The sequence below is a fragment of the Pygoscelis adeliae genome, unplaced genomic scaffold, assembly GCF_000699105.1.
Source record: "Pygoscelis adeliae isolate BGI_AS28 unplaced genomic scaffold, ASM69910v1 Scaffold4, whole genome shotgun sequence".
Classification (NCBI taxonomy): Eukaryota; Metazoa; Chordata; class Aves; order Sphenisciformes; family Spheniscidae; genus Pygoscelis; species Pygoscelis adeliae.
Window position 1 is genome coordinate 18,255,977 of NW_008824986.1, and position 25,390 is coordinate 18,281,366.

General features: G+C 39.5%; 1 protein-coding gene across 3 annotated transcripts in view; it reads right to left on the reverse strand.

The window, feature by feature from the left end:
- The window catches only part of ADD3 (adducin 3 (gamma)), a 69,055-nt gene that overhangs the window by 38,272 nt on the left and 5,393 nt on the right, over positions 1 to 25,390 (reverse strand). Inside the window, exon 4 of one of the 3 annotated variants that reach the window (XM_009325960.1) lies at positions 18,077 to 18,127. The exons of the other annotated variants lie outside the window; for them this stretch is intronic. The gene's annotated coding sequence lies outside the window, so the exon portion shown is untranslated. The remainder of the gene's footprint in view (positions 1 to 18,076; positions 18,128 to 25,390) is intronic. 3 annotated transcript variants of the gene reach the window in all.

Below are 25,390 nucleotides of genomic sequence, written 5' to 3' on the forward strand. Positions count from 1 at the left end.
AGAGGGGGGGGGGGGAAAAAAACCCCAAGCCTATAACGATGGTTTGATGTATCCAATATGCTCTACCACATGGCCATAAATGCTATTTGCATGTGTTAAGGCTCATAAATGAACTTGTATGCTTAACCCTGTAGACCCAAACTACTTTAATCATTCACATTTTGGTATTCCTTCACTGCTGTGTGACGGTTTTTAATGATGGGGAGAACTCCTGATGAGTGAATTATCCAGTCACTATCATCCACTGACAGGATGACAGAAGACAAAAACAGTCTCAGAAGGACAACCTCCAGTTCAGATCCAAGGTTCATCTTGCCCAGTATCAAACCTCCTGTGCTGAGGAAAGGCTGTACGTAACCGGGCTGTTTCCATCGCTGTACTGCGTCACCCTTAAGCAGTCAGCAGCGTAGGGGCTTCCTTGCTTCACTCCGTAAAACAATGTTTTCTTGTTTTACTAGCAATTTGTTAAGGTTGTGCAGACAATAAGAACATTTTGAGATTATACTGTTCTTTACACAAAACATTCAAGTCAGAACAAACCCAGTCACACAAGCAAACTGGTTACAGAGAAGCAACAGAGGAGGCATTCGGAGTTTGTTGGTGAGATGATGCACACAGGTACTCCTGCATTGCACCAGGGAGGGGGCGGCTGCACCGCAGAAACATGAGAAAGCACTGAAATGTCAGAGTGGTAAACGGGAGATTGATGTCACATGTTGATTATTCACTATAAATCCTCTCTTACTGCTGAACACAGTTTGCCACACAGTTATCTACAACAGTGTGATGGAAGCAAATATGAACTATTAATTTGTAACTTTAAAGAGACATAATAGATTGTGTCACTAAAACCTTGCTTTAAGAGAAGGAGGTTGGTCACCCACAGATATCACATTGGTTTGTTTTTTTCCCTTTCCCTAAATTTGTTCCTTTAAAAGAAAATTTTCTTTTCGGTAGTTATATTTCCTCCTTTTATTTATTTGTTATTTTTAACAAGTACCTGATTCACTGCAATTTACCAGGAACAGTTTTAAAACCCAGTTATATTTTGCTCGTATGTAAGTTTTATTTATATATGTAAGTGTATGCATATATTTTGAAACAACACTAAGCTGCACTTTGGAGAGCTGATAGTTGTCACCTCTGCTTGGGTACACAGGGTGAGTGGTCCTATGAAATAGTATGGAGTCTGTGGACGGGGACTATTTCTAAGGCAATTTAAAAAAAATCACCTCCTTAAATCAAGTAAAAACACCAGAACATCTAATAAATTAAATTATTTGTTAAACTGTAAATAGTTTGTGTACTTACTAGACTTGAGAAGCATGTCAGTCCTACCTCACGCCCACTTTTCCTGTTTTTCTTTCATCTTCTGTGTTATACTGAAGTTCATGAAAAAGCATAGTAAAAATGAACTCTATGATGAGAAATGTAAGTTTCTCTTGGTTTAAGCTGTTTTTCTATAGCAGCCTTAAATTAAAATTTCACGCACAGGATATGAAATCACTCAAAAATATCTGAACACTGAGCTTAAATAACCTGCTTCTATCCAAAGGCAAGACTGCTGCCTGGTAAGAGTGTCCTCACTGTAGCAGAAAGCTAAGGAGACTTACAGGAGCTGCCAGGGAAAAGAAAACCTCTCCCTAGAGCATATGCAAAAAGCTTCTCTCACACAAGGCACAGATGCACTGAAAAACAATGACAGAAATGAAGTTATTTCCCCCCCTTTAACATTTTTCTGCTCATTCCCACTTTCCTCCAGGATAAAATTTGCCTGCCACTCACAGAAAACCTCCTCCCACCTCCACTGCTCCAGGAGGATTTAGTAAGGACCACAGCAGCATGAATTGCTGCAGATTTTCAAGTTGCAAGCTTTCTGAAGCTGTATTCCCTTATGGCGTTTAGGACTTCTACAAAGGAGAAGGATCTGAACGCAGAAGACCTCTGGCAGAGGAGCCAGCCAGCACAGCGATGGCAGCAGCACCACTTCTTTGGGTGCAGCATTTGCTCATGACCACCCTCGGCCAGCTCACAGGCAGCAGGAGCGCTCGACCTGCAAGAATTCAATCAAGTCTCCTCTGGAAGTGGTTTCTTCTGGCAAATCCAAATGAAGGTAAAAGTACTAGCTCTTTCCCAATGCTACCTCGAAGCTTAGACATTATAGAAAATAAACCATGCATCCAAATTTCATCACTTTAAAAAGTATATTAAGAACATACCTATTAAAATAATCTCTAAACAGTAGTTCTAGATGATAAAAGCACATGGACACATGCGTAACTCCAGCGTGCCAGCAGGCCATGGGACCACAGGAAGGTCCGGGCACTTTGGAACAGCTCCCAGCAGCACAGCCCGCTTCGCAGAGCCAGCTCGTGGGTCAGCACAGCCCTAATTTGCGCTGAGTGGCAGTGCATTTATGCTCTTGCTGACCCTGTTTTGTTACCCCTCTTTTACAGATGACAGCGTTTACCCACCCATGTCAAACCCATTTGGATGCTTGGAACAAGAGTCATAAATATTATTAGCAAATATTTACATATTTCAAAGAATCCATCAGTGATGTCAGCACTTACTGGGTATTAATGTTCTGTCTTCACCTATTCCTGACACTAACTGATACCCTGCAGAGTTATTATCAATATGGGATACAAGTAAACCACACTTGCAGAGCAAAAATCAGATTATTTGTGTTTGACCTTACTTAAGTCAGGGAACTCCTCAGAATAAATGTCAGGGAGCTTTGACCCCAAATGCATATTTCAGTTTTATTTTAAAACCAGAAACAAAGACGTAAATAATCAGTTTTCAATAGGAATAACTGCTTGTCTTTTTTGGTTTTAAGGATTCTGATGAAACGCAAATGCTGCAGCACCAAAGCAGCTTCTACTTTTGGTTCTCATGTCCCAGCTCTTATTCATGCTACAAAGAGACAGACTAGAACACGGGGGGGGGGGGGAAGACAGTATTTTGAATTAATCTAGTTTCAGAGATATCTGGGATGTTGGTAATGAAAAAGGTAGTATTTTCCAAAATATTGCAACTTTAAGACAAGAAAAACATTTTTTTTAAAAAAAGACTTATCTCTGCTTATCTACATAATCACTTGTGGGTAAGTTACCTAAAAATATTTCACGAGTCAGTAGACAACAGAAAGCGAAATTAAAAGATTACATTCTGTTAGTACTTATCTGTAGTAAGCTGTGAAAGTATGCAAACACAAAACCCACACACATACACAAGCTGAAAAATCTCCCTAAACCCTTTGAAAAAGATGAAACCTGGATTTCTCTACAACATAAACTAAGAACTTATCTGTGAGAAAAAACATGTAACTGGAAAGCTGATTGCAGTCAAAACCTTTTACATTTTGCAACAGTCTTCCTCTCCCTCTCTTGCAATGCGAAGCCTCCAACTTCCTCTGGTGACTTTTTTCTTGGGCTTCCTCTGAACTGCACAGATGCAGGGGGAAAACAATTTCACTCTTTATGCAGACCTACACAGAGTTATGGAGTAGAAGAACCAAGTTTTTTCTGTAAATAATTTTTTTAAAATCCCACTGATTTACACCAATCTGGAAAGCACCATTTGGAGTAACAAGAGCTACTCCTGGCAATCTGCAAGAGCCTTCCTCAGTCACTGGTACAATATGTGACATTAGATAGCAGGGAAAACTCTTATTGGTCCCAGGGCACATCAAAAGCCTTCTTAATTTATGGCAGTTTGATTATCCTGAGAAATGTCATGGCCAAAGCAGCTGCCTCCTGGGTTCTGCTGGAGGGTCAGAGGCTGCGGTGGTGGGCAACCCATATGACTGACATGAGGAAACTGATGGATTTTACAAATGTTTACACGAACAACCGATCTCATGTATGGCAACACGCAGCCAAACCTTTTTATAGCCCAAACCCCTGGAGTTCCTCCTCTTCATATCAAACCCTGACCTTTACCACCACTGACAGCCCAGTGCAGACCCCATTTAAGACCACCGCCACACACTGACCATACAGAATTGCAGCTCAACGCCCTCCCTAACTTGTAAGCGAGGAATGGGAAGCCCGGCCAACAGCTAATCTCTGTGGGGACATTTGTAACTGGAGACTTGAAGAAAAGATGAAATTGTGCCAGGCCTTTGATCATAAAATCTTCAGGACAAATTGTATCTTCATTTATATTATGCACCACACCCTGCACAATCCCCCCCAGTTCATCTTGGGATCTCTGAATCACTCTACTATAAATTTTAAATAAGAAGCAATAACACAAGTCACATTAATACATCAATATCAGCTTGATCATGTCAAAATAAATTGGCTAGCTTCTCAAAAAAGGAATTTTAACATTTTACTGACCTGTACATACATTCTCACATTAAACAGAGAACAACAGCATTTCAAAAAAGCTGATTTATGATAGTTATAGTCAAAAACTAAGAATGTTTTAGCTAAAACAACACAATTGTAGATACTGATTTCATATATGAAGAACAGGTGTAGTGGGAACATTATGGTTGCCTTAAGGTTTTTAATTGCAATTTAAAAATAGTAATTTTAGGGATCAATAAAAGTGTGAGACGAATGATGCCAGAATTTGATTGAGGTTATGACCACGTGCCTAATATGTACAAAATTATCATCTTTAGAGGACTTAAGCTAAGCACACCGCATGCTACAGTTTTTCATGTTTTCCTGACTGGCTTGAGGCAATCCTGCCCCTCCCAACTCACGTGTTTCAGCTCCCCACCTCTCAAAATGCCACCCCCTAGCTGTGCCAGCACACCTCTCCACGAAGCTAGGGCCTAAACTGGATACACAAAGAGATCAGGGTTAAAAATAATTTGGGGGAGGAGGGCAGAGGAAAACATGGAGCAGAGAAGGGCCACATGGAAGTTCAGGGGGCAGTCAGGCCCTCCTTCTTGAAAGTTTAAAAGGCAGCTACTTAATTAGCTATGTTCAAAGCATGTTGCTTTAATTATCCTTCCCAGGGAAATCCCTAGGATTTACAGTGGCAGTGCAGCAACACTTTTTCTGTGTTTACCCACATTGCTAATGTCTTCAGCTTGCTTCAAAATAATTAAGAAAACTCCAACCAACGACCTAACCAGTAAATAGAAAAAGTTACATTTGCAGTCAAAGTTTACCCTATATAAATATGTACATTAATCCCCATTGACCTGGCCTGCCTTTGACGTGCGTCTTGCCTCTGCCACCTTTTGCTCATGGTACTAGAACAGCAAATAGAATTTAGAGAGCCAAAGGTTTTCTACACCTTCAGGAATGGAAAATTACTCCACTGAACTTCAAGCAAGCCAGTCCGAAGTCAGAGGGTCATTTTGGACTTAACCACAGCACTGAACAGAGAAGCAGATGTGCCCGGAGCAGTAGCCAGCACGTCCCTGAACAAGCGCTGAAGATTTACTAACAAAAGCTTTGGTAGGACACACAGTGAGGGGTATGGTGCATCTGCATTAAGCACAGTAGAAAAAGTAGGTTTTTTTAAAAGTCAAAAGCAGAATATATAAATATTTCATAATTAGGTTACTGTTATTTTCCAGTGCAAGCAAGCAATTATCTACTTTTATCCCATAATTCTCCTTCTCCATCATCACTTGTAAGCACTGAAAGTCTGGATAAAAAAAAGAGACACTCCACAACAAACTACACCAGTATCACAGAGCATCCTGGCATGCTACACAAAATCCTGGGGACTTGCAAACATCCGTGATGGTTGTTTCTAGAATGTAAAACCAGCCTGCCATTGAACACTTCTCCTCGAGATTTAAACTGTCCTCTCTTTTTTTCCTAAGGAGTTGCATGAAGCGTGACTAAAACTGGCAGATTTTCATGTCTAAAGAGGAGCCGGACCAATGTACCAGGGACAGAATTTCCTAGCAGCCAAGGCAGCACAAAACACACACCATCCACCACAGACAGCCTCAGGAGACACTTACTTTCTACTAAAGTATTGTCGTGCAAGTGAAGAAAAGCTTCTTCATGGTTTCTCTTAGAGGAGAAACAAACCAGGCACTTGAATGAATTGCAGCACCAGCGACTCAGAAGCCCAGTTGCGAAGACCTTGGTTATAATTTTGAAGGCACATGCAGCCTTTGATCAGTCACGCATGCAGCATGAAAGACTCTCTCTCAAGTCCTTCCCCAAACAAGTCTTCCAGTCTTGACTTCTACTGTTTTTTTGTTTGTAATTTCAAGAATATTCTGAAGCCAACAAATATATTAGATGGATCTGTCTCTTAGATAAAACTATTTCAATATAACGTATTATGACAAAATTCATAAAGTAACATAAAAGTTGTTTTAATTTCTAAAGCTCGTTTGTAAACCTGGCCTGAAAATGGTATTTGCCTGTTTGCAATTAAACCTGCTCATGTTTATATTGAAAGCACATATCAGACATGTTACCCATGGGCTGGAGTTCAGAGTTTGAGTGCAGAGAGATGTGGGAGCAAATTTTTCTCTCAAGTATATAATTATGAATCAAAAGCAACCAATTTAAAGATCAATTAACAATTGCTGTAAAAATGACATTGTGTTCTGAGCTTTGGTGATGCTTATTTTTGAATATTTGAATAACTCATGTAAATCATCCTAGGTAAACGTGGTATTTCAGTTTATACCATAAGAAAATTACTGATGATACAAAAAAATGTCTGAGGCTATACAGATTATGTCTGCTTGAGGAGTGAAAGTAAATCACATCTTTTCAATGGCTTTCAGTTACCTTGTTCACTTATATATTCGGTGGTTTTTTTTTGTTTTTTTTTTTTTAAACATTGTTAAAAACCTAAACACTGTTCAAGGAATTAAAGATCTCTGTACTAATGTAAGAACATGTCAAAAAATACCACAAAACTTTATTAATAAAGTGCTGAATAATAGGTGATTAGATGCCTGCCAAAGGCTCATTCACAACAGCTTCCACAGACGTGCTGGAATGCTGCGGAGGACGACACCGACCCAGGGCGGCCAGAGCTCTGCATTAGCCACAGTGGGGATGTGGATGAACCACACTTTTTTGGAACTGATTTCCTAATCCAAACAGGAAAAAAGGAATCTGCAGGACGAACCTGGTCTCAGGAGTCTGGTCTCAAAGGTTGCTGGAAGAGTAGCAATGGATGCTGCTTTTAGAGTTGGGCAGTATTTAGATTTTCTCTCTTTTCTTTAACATGCATTGTTTTAACTTGCTAATTTATTGCATTATTTTGGGCAGGGAGATAGCTGGATTTCTATTTTTTTTATCTTAATTATTGAGTGATGCTTCCAGTATACATTGGAACAAGCGTTTAAGATGCCATTCATGGGTTGCTGTGGGTTTTTTGTTTTGTTCTTTTTAATTGTCTGGCAAATTGCTATGGGATTTTGATTTCTGCCTGCCTCATCAGTATTATGTTCTCCCTCTGTGTTAAATTATCAAAACTGATCAGAGTTTGTACTGCAAAGCAGTCAGGAAGAAGTGATGAAAAGCATGCAAAGTTTTGTGCTATATGAACAGACTTTTTCCTGAGACTTCTGGCTTCAAATTCAGAAAGCTGGAATTCATAATGAAAAACACTTCCACCTGGTGCACAACCCCTGTCTCTCACAGAATGCAGTTATACAATTATGCTATATGAAACTTGAAGATAGGTATTCGTTATGTCTAGCCTGTGTTCATTTTCTTGTTATACTCCAAGTGTTGTTTGTGATCAGGTGATATTGGACTAGAAGACTAGTGGTTTCTAGAAGACTAAAATGATGGAGCTATTCCAACTGGTTCATTTTTCTGAAGTCATTTTTAACTGTCACATTAATGAGGCACTGAATACTAAAGCTTTTAATAATTATACATCCAATATCTAAATAACAAAACATGAGAGAGAGAAGGATAAATAAGTAAACAAACAAATCCGTCCCTTCCTGGCCCCTTCTGTCATGGTGCAGCAGGCTATGGGCATGCCTCGTTGCCCAAAAGTAAGTCAACAGCTATCCTGAGCTAACGATGCATTTCACCTTTTCATTCTGTAGTGCTTACTGCTGTGAGCAATAGTTTCTAAGTCGCTGTTTCATCCTTGTATGGGACATACACAAAAAGTAATTACTAAGTGCTGCTTCGTGTGTTGTGACAGCACAACTGCAAATGCTTTCAAAACTATGCTGATCGGAAACGCAATTAATGCCTCTAAGTTACTTGTCTATATTAGATGGGAACATCTCATACACCTAAGAGGTTTCTGTACTTTTTGCAGTGAAGTATAAAACACTTTAAAATTAAGAATTTAAATTATCTCTTGGTTCTGCAAACTTGACCACAAGTTCAATTAATTATGTACACTTATACTGGACTTTTTTCTAGTCATTGCCCTATGATCAGATGGAATAAGCAACTTGTACCTCTGTTCAACCTCAGCATCAAAATCCTGCATCTTTCTCTTCTAACCAGACATCAACTTTTGTAATGCGCAAGAGAATTATTTTTCACCTTTGTACCAAGTTTGGCTTAAAGTAACCAATAGGTTCAAAAGTTAAGTGGCAGGAGTGAATACGCGCATAGTGTGATCAGGTAAGATCTCGTTTTCATAGAGCAGCAGGTGAACAACAAGCAGGTACCTGGACCTCTCGCTGACATGCAGCATGAGCCCAGACACGAGCGCAGAACTGAGTTCAGTGATTTAAAAAACCTCCCACGATAATAAAGCTGAACCTATGAACAAGCAGAGTTTTGCAAACATGGACAGTCATAGGGGAATGTCATAGGGGCGGAATAGCTTGAATTTTTTTTTCCTTTTGTGCCTTGTTCTTCCATTTCCAATTGCATCATTACCACTAACAAAAAGATAAATCAATTCAAATCACGATGTTCAAGCGATTCTATGTAAAAAAAATAAAAATGAAAAACACATTTCATTGTTATTCTTGCAGCTCATCTGACCTCCTCAGTACAACCATGACAAATGCTTGGTAAAAAAAAAAAGCGCCAAACTAAACCAAAAATCTGAACAACTTGTTGCATAGGCTCAGAGTATCAGTTAAGAAATATAGCTGCTCTGAAACATTTAAAGAGAATACAAAAGGGCCTCTACAATAGTATAACCTTTGCCTCTGTCTGCTAGCATCACAGTTTACACGGTTTCCATGGAAACCCTCTGCAAACATATGAATGTGCTTGTTGCATTAGATGTCGAACAGAAAATCCTTTGTGGCAACTCTGGAGGGCCATGGCCAGTGCCAACCTCCCAGCGGAATAATGCCCTTCACTATGCCTTGCCCAGCAGGCTCATGACACACTCGCTCACATGGCACAGCTGCTGCCATCGCTTGTTTTTCCTCAACTGATTAAAAAAAAAAAAAAGAAGAGGTGCACATTGTAACTATTAAATATTTCTTCCCGTATGGAGAAACTGTTTTGCCCCCATCCAACTGATGCCAAAGTCTCTGGTACTGGACCCTCGGATGCAACCCAAGAGCTGCAGAGTGAGGGCTCTGACTGGGAGGCTGCCACCAGGCTTCCAGTCAGGGCGTTGGGGAATACATTTACATAACGAATAGACAACTACTGAGAAAGGGAATGCCACAATTCTTCATTATTACGTATTTTGAGAAAAACACATTAAAAAAATATACGTAAAATTCTCAGCATGTGACAGGTACATCAGTCCAGAAGAGAAAACTAGTTTCATCTCCTTGTTGTTTCTCATCATGGAGAGATCAATTGATCTACAAATAACTCACATTATGGGCTCCTCCTCCAGCCATGGAGGCAGGAAAATTCTACCCAAGACAGTCTGAAATGTCATCAGGAGGGCTGGTTTCTTTTTTTGTTGTTAAGGGTATGTGTGCAAGCGAAAGCTGAGGGACTAAGAAACTTGTTTCTGTTTTACAAAGGAGGAGCTACTGGCAAACATCTGAATGTTGTGTCCCATCTGACTTTTCTCAAAATGCATGTCCACTCTGCAGCTCTACATTATTTTACCAGCATTGAAATGAGAGTGCTTCTAACGAAAGTGCACCTTTAAGACTAATGGCACACATAGCTGGTGTATACTTTGTTTATAGATTAAAGCATTCCCCTATATCCTTATTCCTCTGAAACAACAAATTCCTAGTACAGCAAGTTTGACTCTAATTTCTGAGATATCAATGGTGTAGTTTATGTAATTGCTTACAGATGCGCGCAGTCTCGGGAAGGACAACAGCTCCAAAGGCTGCATTCAAGATAAAATCAGGTTGGCAGACTCTGCATGGGAGGTGAAAGCCTGCCTGTCCTGTTCCGTGTAGAACTGGGGAGGCCGGCACCTTTTTGCTTGTGACTGCACAATTCACCTGCGATTCAGCCATTTCCAGCCACTCTTACAGTCACAGTGACAAAAACCAATGATGTAATAGTTTTGTCTTAAAAGCTGAAGAATGAAGGAAGACAGATTTTTGTACCAGGAAGAAAAAAACCAAACAAACCAAACACTTTTACTTTGCCAACACTCTGTTTCTATGTTTATTTCTTTCCCTTTCACAGGGGGCAGCCCTGAGGGGAAGCCCTCCATGCTCCCTCATGGCCACCCTCACCTCACACCCACCACCAGCCCAGGCCCCCACGCACCGGCTGCCAAATTAGCTCTGAGGGCAGCCAACCTCTCCTTTTAGCCTCGCCTGCACAAGGAAGTAATGAGGGGGTCAGTCACAGCCCGTGTTGTTCTAATGCTGTAATAGCCTATTGTTCTCTTACGGTTGCCTCGGCGAGATAAAACACGAAAGCTGGCTTTTCCTGAGGGGAGGGGAAGAGAACTCCCACTGTGCATTGCAGGACAGTTGGCCAAGGGCTCACTTCACAGGGGGCCTGCCTGCCTCACGACTCGGTGGGGCGATGGCGGGGTTGTTTTTGTTAGCAGGCAGTTTGCAGGAACATCTGCTCAGCAAAGCGGTGGTATGGCTCTTGGTCATCACCGCCCGTGGGCCCTTCCCTGCGGATTTGTGCAAAACCATGTTTACTCCCTCCGCATGTGGCTATCACTATAAAAGATACTACACTGACAGTCCCACAGCTAAAATTTGGTTCCTACCTGATCAATGTTTACGATCTGTTCCCTGCCTTAAATTGTAGAAGGACTGAAAATATAATGGTTGCTACTGAGCTGCAGTAAGCTTCCAGGGAGAGGGGAGCCGCAGCGCGGGCTCAGGGCAGAGCGGCCCGACAGCGGGGCTGGAGCACCCCCAGTGTCACAGCGCCACATCCACCAGGTTGCAGGAAATAACGTTTAAGTACTGGGATGGCAGAAAGGACACAGCAGACAGAAGTTAATCCAACAATACAGGAAATGATAAGATCGAGAAGTCACTCATTTTATATTTTCACCACATCCTCTTGTCCAATAAAGAAGTGCACTGAACATCATTAATGTCCCGCTAATGAGACATCCAACAGCCCAGAACATAGCAATAATGAACGTGAGCTCTGTTTCCACCAAACCTACCAGAAAGATTTGCCAGGGTCTGCTTTCCCACTGACACAAACACATGACTCCCATTAGCCTTAATAAAGGACAAGTGCATTCAGTGGGAGAGAAATTTCCCAAGGTTGCATAACTGAACTGTGGCATGCTGAAGACACAGTGTAGACTGCTAAGAGAAGTTAGCCATCCCAAAACCACAGTGATAGGCCAAATTCTTTCATAATTTTCCCATTAATTTGTTCAACTTCTATTGTAGTTAGAAATTCCTCGCTTTAGGCCAGCAAAAATATTCAGAACTTTTCTTATGGCAAAATTACGGAAAAGCAAATCAGATAGTGGGACGTTTAGCTCCTGTTTTTAGGCTGAAAAACATAGTACATATCTGAAGTTATGTTTTTTATCTTAATGCATTGTCCCTGCATACTATTCTTGACTCCACGGTATATAAATTCTTACTTCTGTAACAATGCAAATTTGTTGACAGGATGATAGGTTAAAGTTTATCTTTCAGGCTGCTTCCCTTGCACCAGTCAGAAAAATCTAGTTCTGTCAATTTATGTCCCTTTCAGTGCTCAGTGAGGCGAGGAAATGCAGTGGAGTGCCAGAATGTGGAAACAATGCAAAGAAAACCTAATGCCAGAACTGAGTATCTGACTCCTAGGCTAAGTTCTGCGTGCCCTCACAAAACTTTGAGATTAATACTGCATATCTCAAAACTGCATTTAAGAAAAACCTTAATTCCAGATGTTGAAAGCATGATTAATGTACTGAAAGTTAGAAGCTTTTTCTTCATCTTTTCTTCCCCGCTCATGTTTATGCATTTTAAAATGCTTGGGTGCTTTGCCTTTTTTTTTTTTTTTGGACACCAGAAAATTCAATTTCATTGGCATTTAAAAATAGATTTCTTATGATAAACACTTGACCAACTATCTGATGTAATCTAAGACATTCAATGCTATCATAGTACACATTAATGAAGGCTGCTTCATTTATTCTTCTGTAGCTTTAAATGAGAACAGACTACTCTATTATCTCCTGCTGCAATGACTGATACAGAAGAATATCTAGCTTGCTGCTACTTACACACATGATAAAAGTCCATTAGCACATATACTCACAGAAGTTTAACTACTTTGATACAATAAACTGAGATCAGGAACTACAGTGCAACAATTGCTGTAACTGTGACCAAGTGCTGTGCTGCATTTTAGAGCAGCAAATTAATTAGGCAAAATAAGTCAAAATTACCTACCTATTTCTGCTCAGCTGTAAAAAAAACTACCCACAAAACAAAGCCAGACATATTTGATTTATTTCATGGAGTTAAAATTAAAACCTCAAAGGCCAGTACAGCAACTCATGGTACTGCACCATGGCAGAATCAGCCCTGTGGCCAATGTGGTTGCGCTCACTTTAGCTGCCAGCATATACTTGCAACCCAGAGCCCAGTCCTGTTGAGGCTGCCGTTCTCCTTGACTTAAGTGGAAGCAAAATCAGATCACATACTCCTCAAAAAAACGTAATATGCAGAACTGAGGCAAACAGGGAGTAACTGATTTACGGATGATGCAGATACTAACTACACTGGAGAGCCCCATTCAAACACAGAAATTGTAACTCACCAGTCATGTCACAACATTGAAGATAAAAATCATGCAAGTCTGAAATAGAAGACAATCAAAATACAAGACAACTTTCTGCAGCATCCATCCCCAACCATTCTGTCAAATACACAAACGGCAATAGCACAAAGCATCTTTATGACAGGAATAAAAGGCTCTTTAAATGCTCCTTTTATTTTTTATTGAATGAACCCACTCTTACACAAAGTTCATGCAACGATGTCTCGAGTTTTAATACTGCCAAATTGTGTATTTGATTAGTCAACTAAGGCTTGTAAGTCAGACGCAGAACAATTTGAAATATTTATTAATTACACATAATTACTTCATGTAGCAAGTCAGGTGGTTAAGACACTGAACTTATTAGTATGTTGAGGTATGTAGTTGTTGGGAAGATTAAAATCTTTTCGATGTTTCACCATAACTAACTGAACGCGTCTCTGCTTCAGGTCACTGTCTGGCAAAACCCAAGGGAGTTAAGAACCAAAGCTACAGACTCCTCCCAGCTACAGTATTAGCATGTTGTGTGGTTGACTCTTCTCACAGAATTAGTAATCTTTACTAACAGCGTTCCTCCCTCCAAGGAAGCACATTGCACCACACCTCCCAATTGTTTTAGAAGTACATACATACAAAGACCATAGTTGAAAAAGATATCATCAGATGTGGCGAGTCCAGAGAAATCTTGTCCCAAATATTTTTCAAGTTTATTCATGAGAAAAGGGTGGAGAAAAACCACAGCTACAAGATTCACAAACACGAACTCTTTTACAGGTTTGCAAAGCAAATCATGCCACCAGCCTGTCATGTAACCCATAGAAAAATGCAGCTGCAGACTCTCTGGATCAAGATACTCACTGTTGGATGAAATGAAATTGCCCAGGTACTATATCAGTTCTTAAAAACTGGTTGGGTTTTTTCCCACTTTTAATCTCTCATTCAGACAGGCACTAGATTAAAGTGAATTAGGAAATAACATGAAGCCAGAGCAGAAAGCAATCAGTTTCTAAACTTCAACAACTTCTTGCACTAACGGGGCAGTTAAGAGCACTGTTCTCATACATTGTTCAGTGCCTTGAAATGGACACGGTTGGTTACTGGCCATAAAACTAACTGCAGCTCTATCATTTCTTAAATATTTACTAACAAGAGACACTGGAGTACAAAAGCCAGAACTGTGTTCCTGATATTCAGACCTTTCTGTCAAAACACAAATTGACAAAAAGACCTTCTGGTAAAAAACAGTCCAGAAAGCTTTTACACTTTGGTTTTAAAGTACAGATCTGCCTTTTTCCCCCCCCTCCAAACACCACCCACTCTTCCAAACAAATAAGTAATCCAGCGTTGCACAGGAATTTTAACTGTTTCCATAACTTCTGTTACCTGCCAAAAAAGTACTTAGCATGACATATACAGGACAGGGTGCCTATGCTACATGCATATTTAAAATATCAACATACATATATATGCACACATATATGCAACATATGACTTATGTAATAGTTAACTTTTGTATAGCTATAAAAACTAGAAGCCTTTAAAAGAGGCAGCCTTTATTCTTTGAAGTAACAGCCACGGTTTGAGCATACTTGACTCTCTGGCTCAGATTTACAATCGAGTTACTACAGCTGAACTTCCTGCGTGCCATGTGAGCCAGGCTTGGTTCGGTGTCTCCTCGCGTGCTATTAGCCATGACAGATGCAAGTTCGCAGCGGAAATCCCTTGCATGAAAGGCTACACTAGGATGCACTCCTTTGTATTTGCTGCAAGTACAGTCGCACAGATCTCTGCAGCAGTCTCTGCCAGAGTTTGGCTGATGTGGGTGCTGTGACTGAAAGCCTGGCTCCTTCCAAGAGTTGTGTAACTTTTTATTTTATTTTTAATTTTAAGCTCTTAGTCTGTCACCCCTTCCTCACTCTGCACAGTATTTCTTACCACAAATAATGGCCCTGGTTTCAGTGGGACCTTTAAAATAGTCATCTCGCGGTAGAAGTAATTGCACAATACAAGCTGGTGGGGACATTTTCAGCATATTTGTACAACTTCATTTATTTAGTTATTAGGACCAGGTCTTAAAACAACAAAAACTTTCCCTAGCATTTGTTTAAATAAGCAATCTATTCTACATATCAGACTATTTATAAATATATGATATGCAATTACTGTGTATCAGTAAAATCCCTAGGATAGTTGTAGTTATTTTGGCAAAAGAGCTTATAGATGTTCCCCTGAGTAAATTGCATGGCAGCATAAGCCTGCTAGTAGGGGAGGCGTAACAATTCCATAAAACAAAAGTGCATTTAGAACAGTTTAATAAACAAGGGGAAAAATATCTGCGGGACTTACAGGGTGGAAGCTAACAAAATATTATCTTCAACAATACATACTACACATTTTTCCACTGATTTTACAACTAAACCCAGCACGCTGCAGCTTCTGACACCATTAACGCTCAGAAACTACTTTTGACAGCATTTTTTGATTTGTGATGGGTGGTTCGTTTTTGCATTGTTATGGGCTGAGTGAAGCCTCGAGGCAGACATGCAGCCCTGTTGATAACATGCATATTTTCCAACCCCGTGATAAATTTCCCATAACTGCTGGCCTGGAACATGACTTTCAGCAACTTGACTGTTTCACATTGGGCTAAAGCAGCATCAGTCCATCGGACATAATAGCTCCATGACTATAGATGGAAGACAACCATTTTCAGAACCGATTACTTTCAATGCTCAACTTCAGACTCCTATTTTCAGAAAATACTGTTACTTTCAGAAAGCCAAATCTCCCCTAACAGATTTTTTCAAGCTAAAAACCAAAGTCAGAAATTACTTTTGCAAGGTGCAGCTGGAATTTGAATACTGACATCAACAGTGCTGTTTGTTACAGCTTAGGAGAGGTTTTATTTTGTATGCAAATCCTAGTAAGCGTACATATTTCAGTACTTTTTCATCACTACCGCTGAGGTCTGCGCTGTTTTCAAAGCCTAAAAAAACTTGCCTTTCGCAGCGGCAAAGGAAGTGACATGAGAAGAAAAAACACAGCCAGTGTATATCAGCAATTAATTCCATCCACAACTGTCCAGCTGTTTGCACACAGAGGAACCGGCCTGTTTCCTCTCTCAGCTTTTGCCGCTGAAAGCTGATACCGCGCTTTCAGAGACGCAGGCTGTTGGTAACACATTAGGAATGCGCGCGAGATCGCACAGAGCTGAAGAAGAAGAAATGAAATCCAGACCTGCGCGCTGCGTATCTGTGTTATGAGGATAAAGTTATCTGGGGGAGAGGGCAGCGGGAGGGGGGGATGGGGAGCTGCTGGCAAAGCCAGGCTCAGCGCGCAGGATGGACACGACTGTCACTTACTGGCAGAGACAAGGTGGGACGGTCTCAGAAACCCGTGTGTCTATATCAGCTCTGCCAAGATGTTTTCACATTGGCTGATGCCAAACAGGTAGATTTGGGGGCACTTCACAAAAGCCATTACTTTTACTTGGGATCAGCGCTTTTACAATGAAGTTGCTGGAGGCTTGGCTCCATCCATACTAGAGTAAGACTTATTGGTAAGTAATTACTACTTTTTTGTAATTATTACTTATTGGTTAAGTAATCTTCCCAATACTTGCAGCCCTGAAGCTCCAGAACTTAAGGCAGAATTCAGCCCTTTAGAGTCTTTCTTATGAATATAATCCCCTCATGCCACCCTTGGGATTTCAGGAAAGGCACAGAGTACGTAAAAGGAGGATGCTGTGGGTAACATCTACAAACCCCACCCTGCCAAGCACCTGGAAATTTCATCTCACTCTGGAATAAACTCACCAGGCTACATGCACAGCTCATCTTTTTCCTCTAACATATTTAAAAACCAAAAACAACATGTATTTTTCCTCCCTTAACCCAAGCCAGCCCCCATTTAAAAATTCCAAATTATCCATATGGATTCCTTTTTGCTGGGTAAAGCCGCACACAGCAACTCTTCTAATATATATTACTGGCATTTTTTCTTCAGCTCCAATACCACCAGTGAAAATGAGCTCCTTTGATCTTTATTAACACCTTTTGATTTGCTGGACCACTCAACCAGGGGCAACCTCTCAAACTGCACAGATATGCAGAAGAATAACACTAATAAGAAAATACTTGCACCTGACAATTTTCAAGACCAGTACCTAAGGTAAGAAGTAACTATTGAAGGGCTATCCCCCTTACAAAAAGGCACACCAAGGTACCATCTTGCGTATTTTGCTGAATAAATTGGGTTTGCTAAAACTACAGGCTTGTGTACCAGTGTGTGGAAAGAAAAGCATTCTACAGAAATAAGACTGCGATATTGTGTTCATACAGTAATGAAACAAACATGAGAACAATATTCTTTTACCAAACAAGATTGATGAAGTGTTTAAACATTACCTTTTTAAATACGGATCTCTCAAGTTTAGACCTATGCTTCAGGAAGATTGGTATCATCTCTGAAACACCTACACAAGCACGCAGCGTTATCACTAGGAAAATACAAAAGTAGAGGACTGGACTTTCAGTAATTTACAGTTTCCCAAGGAAAGTAAATCCAAATCCTATGGTTGACTGGAAAGTATGAATTTGTACGAATAGCTTAAAATACCTTCTCTTTTTACTCCCTTGGAACCAATGACTCAGTAACAGGTAAACAGAAGCAGCACAATTTTTTTTAAAAACAAATGTATAGCACACTTTAGCCTGCAAGCAATCTCACTATATTGTCACAGGAATAGTTCCACTGCTGCTTGAAAGCAAGAACAGCACTCATCATTCTTCCCGTAATTTCACTTTTAGCTACTCAACATCGGGCAAATCCACTGGGGGATGATTTCTTTCATAGCTTACTGTCTGCCACAGCAAAACCTGACTTTCTCATATATTAGAAACATACACAGAAAGTTTCTGTATGTGATCAATCCAGTTTTACAGTGGGTAAGACGGCACGGGGGAAGGGAGGTGGAAGCAAGGGCACACAGCAGCAGTTGCACTGAGCAGCCCCATTACCTCCAAGGCACATAGACCAGCTCTCCAAGACTATTCTTTTCACACAAAGTGCTGCAATACAAACAACAACATTATTATTATTTATTACTTATACATGACTTAATACATCATTTATCCTAAATATTGGGCAATACAAGGCAACGCTATATTTAAACAGCAAAACAATGTGAAGTTTTAAAGCCTTTAATCCCTCTGGGATTTTTAGATTAATTAGACCTACCTCAAAATCTAAGATATTTCAGCAAACTAAGGGATGGTGACAGTGCTGTAGCTGCCGCTCAAGAAATTGTGTAGCTTAGAAATGACTCTCACTCCACCCACAGTTATTAGAATGGGTATTAAATCAATAGCTATCAATTTCAAAATTGTTTCTCAGGCTCAGTTTTCAGTAACACTTTGATAGAAGGCTGCAAAAATATTGATAGATATTAAAAGCGACATCAGTAAGATTTCACTGCATCAGTAAGACTCAGCTGAACACTACAAATAGAAACCATTCAAGTGAATCTTGCAGGTGCATGTATGCCAACTGGATAACCAAACACAACTGTTTGCAGGCTAGTCTCTTCTCTTTCTACTTTTTCTTCTCCAAAGCAAAATTCTTTCTTGTGCAGCAAACCTATCCAGATCTGTGCATCACTTAAAAGCATGGAAGATGTGTCCCAGAAATAAATACCATAATTCTTCTGCTCTTAAGGATTTAGCATTTAAATTCAGGCATGATGTTTCAAAGATGGAGATAAATTTAAGTGACTAAGGCTAAAAATCAGATGCAGAGAGGGCTCCAAGCCTGCATACCACTTACATCCCAAAATAGACTTATGGGTGAGTAGTGGTGAGGTTTTAAGTGGTGCACAGCTCTCAGATTTGCTACACAGCAAAGAATTTCACACTGAAAGAATGCAAAAGGGGTTTCGAAAATCCCTAGTTTTCACATTCAGCTTGTAGCACAACGAAGTTGCATTTACTCATGCTGAGAAAGTGCCCACATGAATGAATAGGCAATATGTATCACATACATTGGAATAATTACTGAAATATGGAAGGTGCTCGATGGTGCCTAGAAATACTTACATTACATAATGGTTAAGGATAAATAGCACCCATATGAACCTACAAGACGAGTTCAGTGCGTGAATTACCACATTTCATACTTTATCGTTAAATAATTTGTGAGTCACTTAGGATGATTTAAGTTTTTCTCTCTCCGGAATTTGAATCAGGAACAAAGTCACCCAGTATCTAAAAGTTCCCGGTCTGAAAGGAAAATTCCTAAGTCCTAAAGTAATAGTTTTCATTTATCATTCATATTATGTATGAACTGCTAAAACTTAACACCTTCAACATTTGTGTTCATGAATCCATTAGGTCCTAGCGTGTTATTCTTTTTGCCTAACTTTAGCTATTTACATAACATTTGAATTCATTGCCTAATTAAAGTCTCTCTCTAGGATGAAGTGAGTCATTTTTTAGACTTCATTGGCTGCACTGTAAACTTACAGTGATTGCAACAGGGGCACATAAGTCACAAGCAGACATCCATATTGCAGACATCTCAAGTTATGCAAGACACGGTACTCTAAAGCACTAGCAAGCTACATGCAAGACCGAGGAAACACATAAGAAGAAATCACTTAGCTATTTTAAATACCAAGGGGAAAAAAAATGGCAAATGCTGGATTTAAAAACAAGAGCCTACTCATTCAATTCTTGCGATCCACACAGCACGATGGGTAGTACATTCTGACGTGTTTTTTCTATGCATCTCACTAGCTTCAGAGGCAAAGGGGTCTTTTACATTGCTCCAGTCAACAAGCCATATTACATACTAACTTTCTGCACTACAATACAACACAGTATAAAATGAGTACCTAGCAGTACCAAGCAAATACCAAGACCTGGCAACAGTAGTGTGAATGTAGACTAAAATATGCTGTGAGAAAATGTCACAAAAGTGGCACAAAAAAGATTTCAGAATACAAAGTGCAGGAGCTGCTAACATAACAAACGTTAAGTGAAAATACATGTCTGATTCCTTAAAAAAATATAAATAAAAAAACGTCAACATGCAGGGAAGAGAGGAGGAAGAAAAGTGAGGGGAGGAGGAACGGGGGAAATGTAGTAGATTTAAATTTTATTTGGTTTGTGATCAAAATACAAATTTGCTTCATTAGGAAAACGTCTGTCCATGGAGACTACTATAAAGCAAACTAGTTTAAGAGGAAATGGTGTTTAACGAGTTCCATAAGAGATTTTTAAAGCAATGATAATGCTTTCCCTCCTGCTCCCAGTAAATGCTCGAAGCTAATGTACATCTCAAAGACTGTCTTCTGTATTCTATTATTGCTGTCGAGAAAGAAAAAATGAGCCAGAGTTAGCAAATGCATTACACAACTCACACTTCTGGACCTCAGTGTGGTACTACAATCTTTACATTTCAATGTTAGCATGACATGTAAATAAGCAAAGTACTCCTTTATACTAGAAAATCTTTAACAGTCCATGTTGAAAGCTGAATCAAAGCAACAACAAACCCCTCACATCCATCAGCCCACTACAAGCATCTTGCTATACTCACTGCAATACATAGGTTACAGCTGATCCGAAATCTATTTGGTAAAAGCTAATTTAAACTCACCTCCGTATACCACAGCTAGATCTTCTGAGGCATGATTCATGGCAAACATGCAACATTGTAAGTTACGGTGAAGATGAAAAGATTTCTGAATACTTTTCTAAATCATGCAAGGTTATCAGTACCCACCTACAAACATATGCTTTCTTCCACATGACACAATGCATGCAAAATAATAACGGTGCAAACTTGATGTTTTATGCTTCAAAGAAAACAGCATAAATGTATCTACAGTGTATCTCCCCAAAGCCTGGAGGACAAATTAGGTAAAAAAAAAAAAATTTCAGTGGAAGTAACCTGACCTCTTTGGTAACCTTTCCTCATTTTGAGATTCCTTGGTATAAAACCGGTATATAGCTGACAGATGCAGGAGAAGGCCTTTCGGCTGGTCTAGTGTAAATCTGTTTCACTTCAAAAGCTATTTGACCATCATTAAGGTATTAAAATTTTTTACACAAATCAGCATTGAGGTTTTTTTCCCCAGTTTCTTTTCAAACACCCACAGGTCACCAGCAACTTTATATACAATTGGTGAAATGCAACTTCTTTCCGCTTAGGATAAGTAGCTGAAAAAAACTCCTCACAGCACACAGCCTTACTGCTTTGTGCAACTGTTTACTCCTTCAAGGGAGACATCATTGCAACAAGTGTATCAAATACTTTTTTCTCTTAGTCAGGTCTTTTCTCTTGTGCAGAAAATACGAAGTTTGTAAAATGCTCATTCCCTCCTTCAGTTCATAAATTCACACACTTATGATGAACATTTGAGGAAAACACTGATGTTTAATTCCAATGCAAACTTTTTACACCAAAGGAACTTAAAATGTATTCGATCCATACACAAAGTTAGACACCTTAAAGAGGCTGTACCCATGGAATAACTCGCACGAAGCCACTATTAGTCCAAAGAATCATTTTTCCTGAACCTTTGTATCTGATGCCAGGAAGACACTACACCTTATTCATTTTGTATGCTCTTACCAAGAGGTGTGCATCATCAGCAATGTAAAAAAAGCCACATGCATTGACATGCATCAGACTGAATCACTTACGAAGACGGGAGAAAATTCAGACTTGGCCGATTTCATAGGAGTCTACTTACCAACCATATACCACATTCACCACAAACTAAGCTTTACCTACATCTTGTGGTCAGAACCTGACCAAAACTGAACAAACATTCACATCTAAATTAACGTACATTGGCAGTCACTGATTTTGACTACGTACGGGTCATTTAGTGCGCTTGATGCAATACAGTTAATTTCAGTCCACTATTTCTTATGATCTAATTGTTTATTGACATCTATCTAATTTAACAAAAAGTTACATTGCAGTATAGTATACTGTTTCTGGTTATTAACTATATTCTTCACAAAGTTACATAATTACAGAACAAACAATTGCTTTTTTGCATTTTACATTTCAATTCCATTTCAATTCTGCAAGCTGCAGGGAAGGAAAAAGAAGAGACCCAATTAACTGCACATCCACCATAACGCTAAAGACCATCTATTTGAAATGTACATGTGCACTTTTCTCAAAACATGAGATAAACAATATATGCACACATGTTTACCAATTCTGTGGCTTTTATTTGTTTCTAATCACACATACCAACTTGTCTGTACAGACCTGCTGGTCTGTGGTACCCTGACTATTTCTGGAATGCTTTTAATATATCAAAATTGTGTTTGCCTATTTTCCTGCCTTTGATCCTGAGTAACAGATCACAGTTGCCAGATCAGTATTGTTACATGCAGTTACCTTAAGATCTCTTGGGCAAATGTTACCTACTCCTGGCAATTTGCTACCTCTAAAAAAAATCTCTTCTACCAACATTTCAATTTGAGACCAATTCTCAAAATATCACCTGCAGAGCAAAGTTCCTGCATGAGAATCTCTCAGGAAAGTCCACTTGCATACAAATGACTTAGCTTTCATTCTGCGCCTTATCTTCTCTGAACACTTCTTTTACACTTCAGTCATCTGTCAGCTCTCCAGTCTGTCTGGCAGGACGTCCATTTCTGATGTACTTGAAATGATTCAATTTAAATGATTTATTGCAGGCTCTCATATCTTTAGCAAATTCTTTCTCAGAGTATCTTTTGGCCAGACTTATTATATTTTAATTTGCGAGAGGTGTGGGGTTTTTTTTCTTTCTATTTTCTTTGGACATAACTTCAACTTTTGAAAGATGTCTCCTTGTTTCTAAGAGATTCCTTAACTCTGCTATAAACCCCTCCTTGCCTCTTAAAAATAAAAAGTAGCAACCAAAAAAAAAAAGGAAGTCTTTGATAGGTGGTATATATTTTATCCAACTTTTAATTCAGTCTTTGAAGAGTCGCTTTGCTACCTGCAAACTTCAGTTTCCTTATAACAAGCATTCTCGCTTTTATGACTAGCAAAGGCAAAATGCTGGCATGGGAACTGCAGTGTTCAGTTCCCTGGCTCAGATGTTACCAGTGAACTTGCAGTTCAATCATACAAACATAACTGTAGCTCAAGCTTCTACTTACTGGGAGCCAGGTAAAAACCCAGCTTTGCTATCCCAGACCCCATATGCCAACGTACTGAAAGTGACACTGATGCCTTCTGAACACACTGCCTTCTAGAGGCTTGAGACCAGTATCAACAGGATTCCTCCTTTGAAAACATTCCTGAAGTTACCTCCTTCCGTACCTTCACAGTAGCAGGTTAGGACTCCAAACATCAAGGCAATTTGTTCAATGTATTATAACCATGATCAGAATGCTCGTGAGTTACAATGTGTTTCATAATACCATGTGTTTCATAACTTTTTTAATTTTTTTTTTTTTTTTTAGGGAACACATATTCAAAGACCGCAAACAGAATGCAAAGGGGTTTGTTTTGTTGTTGTTAAACTGTAATATTTGGGGGCTTGACTGCTTTAGCTTATTAGAAGAATTAACTCAGTCTTAAGTTACAGCCTATGTCAAGAATAATGGTCTATCACCATCCTTACAATTAAAGATGGTTAGCTGAGAATAAACAGATTTGATTCAGCAATCATCAGTCACTGATTTGTGTAGCTGCACTACTGTTAATCCAGAAACATGGATAAATTGAACTTAAAATTAAGAGAACTAATTATAGGTTACTCCAATTACGTATATAGACAAACTTCAAACTGAACTGTTTGACATGAAACCCTACATCTCTCTCTCTACGTTGAGGTGTAGACACTGGGCAATAGCAGCAACTGTTCACCACTGAAAACAGTTCCCCCTTTGACCAAGACCCTCCCCAGCCTAAAGATGACACAACACAAAACACGTTTCCTAGCACTCCACGCTGATAACCAGCAGAGACTGTACTGTTGGAAAGTCTCAATTAACAGCATAAGTCCTTTAGAAGGAACAGAATTAAGAGAGCGTCAGCTGCAAATAACTCTACTGACATTGTTTTAACCTGACATGCCAAGGTATACAACTAAGCCAAATCTTAAAACTGGTTCCACATTTAACAGATTCTTTTCTATGAAGAGTCACTGGTCATTAGCAGACAGAGAAAACCCTCATGTTATTACAACCGAACTGTTAAGAAGTAAATCCAGCTTGAGCAGAGGGGAAACAAAAAGCTGTATGTTTATTAAACTGACTTTCTAAATATCAACATTTACTAAGGAGGTCATCATTACTGAACACAGTTCTATCAGTGAAGGGGGAAAAAAAAAATCCTAAAAACACAGGCTGTTGTTGAAATTACTAAATCAGTATTGAGTGGAAGAGAGTTTTAAGGCTTATAACTACTTTGGAAAAAGTTCAATTTTTAAACACTTATTCTTCATTTACTCCACTCAGCTTATGAATAAAGCCAAACCAGACTAGGCTGGATAAAAACCCAACAGTCTCCACTGTAAAGTCACAGTGATGAGCTGATACACATCTAGCTACATTTTTTTTATGCTAACAAAGATTCAGCATTTTTAAGCCATCAAGCACAGACTTACTCCTAAGCTGAGGAGCAATTAAAAAAATTAAGTACAATGTGGTAGAGAGAGGGTGACACATTTAAACGCATTTTGTTAACAAGTTATAACACTAGCAAAATAGAATGATTTTGCATTTGGAAACAATATTTAATTTTAAGCTAGATCTGTTCTCTTATTGTTATAAGCTTATTGATTTAAAATATGCCAGTCTGCAGTTTGAATCAGCAGTTTCAGCTTTAATTCCAGCATCACATAGAAAGAGCTGAAAATCTGATCACCATGTCACAAGCTACTAAATAATTGTATCAACTCTTTTTTCCAGAGTTGTTGTTCATTAATTCATAATTAACAGGATTTGATAACACAATCTGTACTACTAACTTGTAACAGCCTGCTCACATCAACTGAAAAAGGACAAGTTTTTTGTTCTGTGAACTCCAGAGCTCCAGCGCTTCTCTCCCATGCTCGGCAGCACCCACTCCCTACAATTCCTTCTGGAGATGCCCGCCAAGCTCCTCCGACCCCTGCTGCAATCAGAGACTTTGCATGAACGCTGTCCTCTTCCTCCTCCTGCCTCGCATGAAACTGCTTTATCACATGGACCGAGGAATTTGACAGGCAATGAGATATAGAAACTTATCTGCTGCTAGCAAGCTGCTTCCACGATAGAGGCATCGTAAAGGGAAAACAGTGAAGAGCAATCCAACATTCATCAACACGTTCC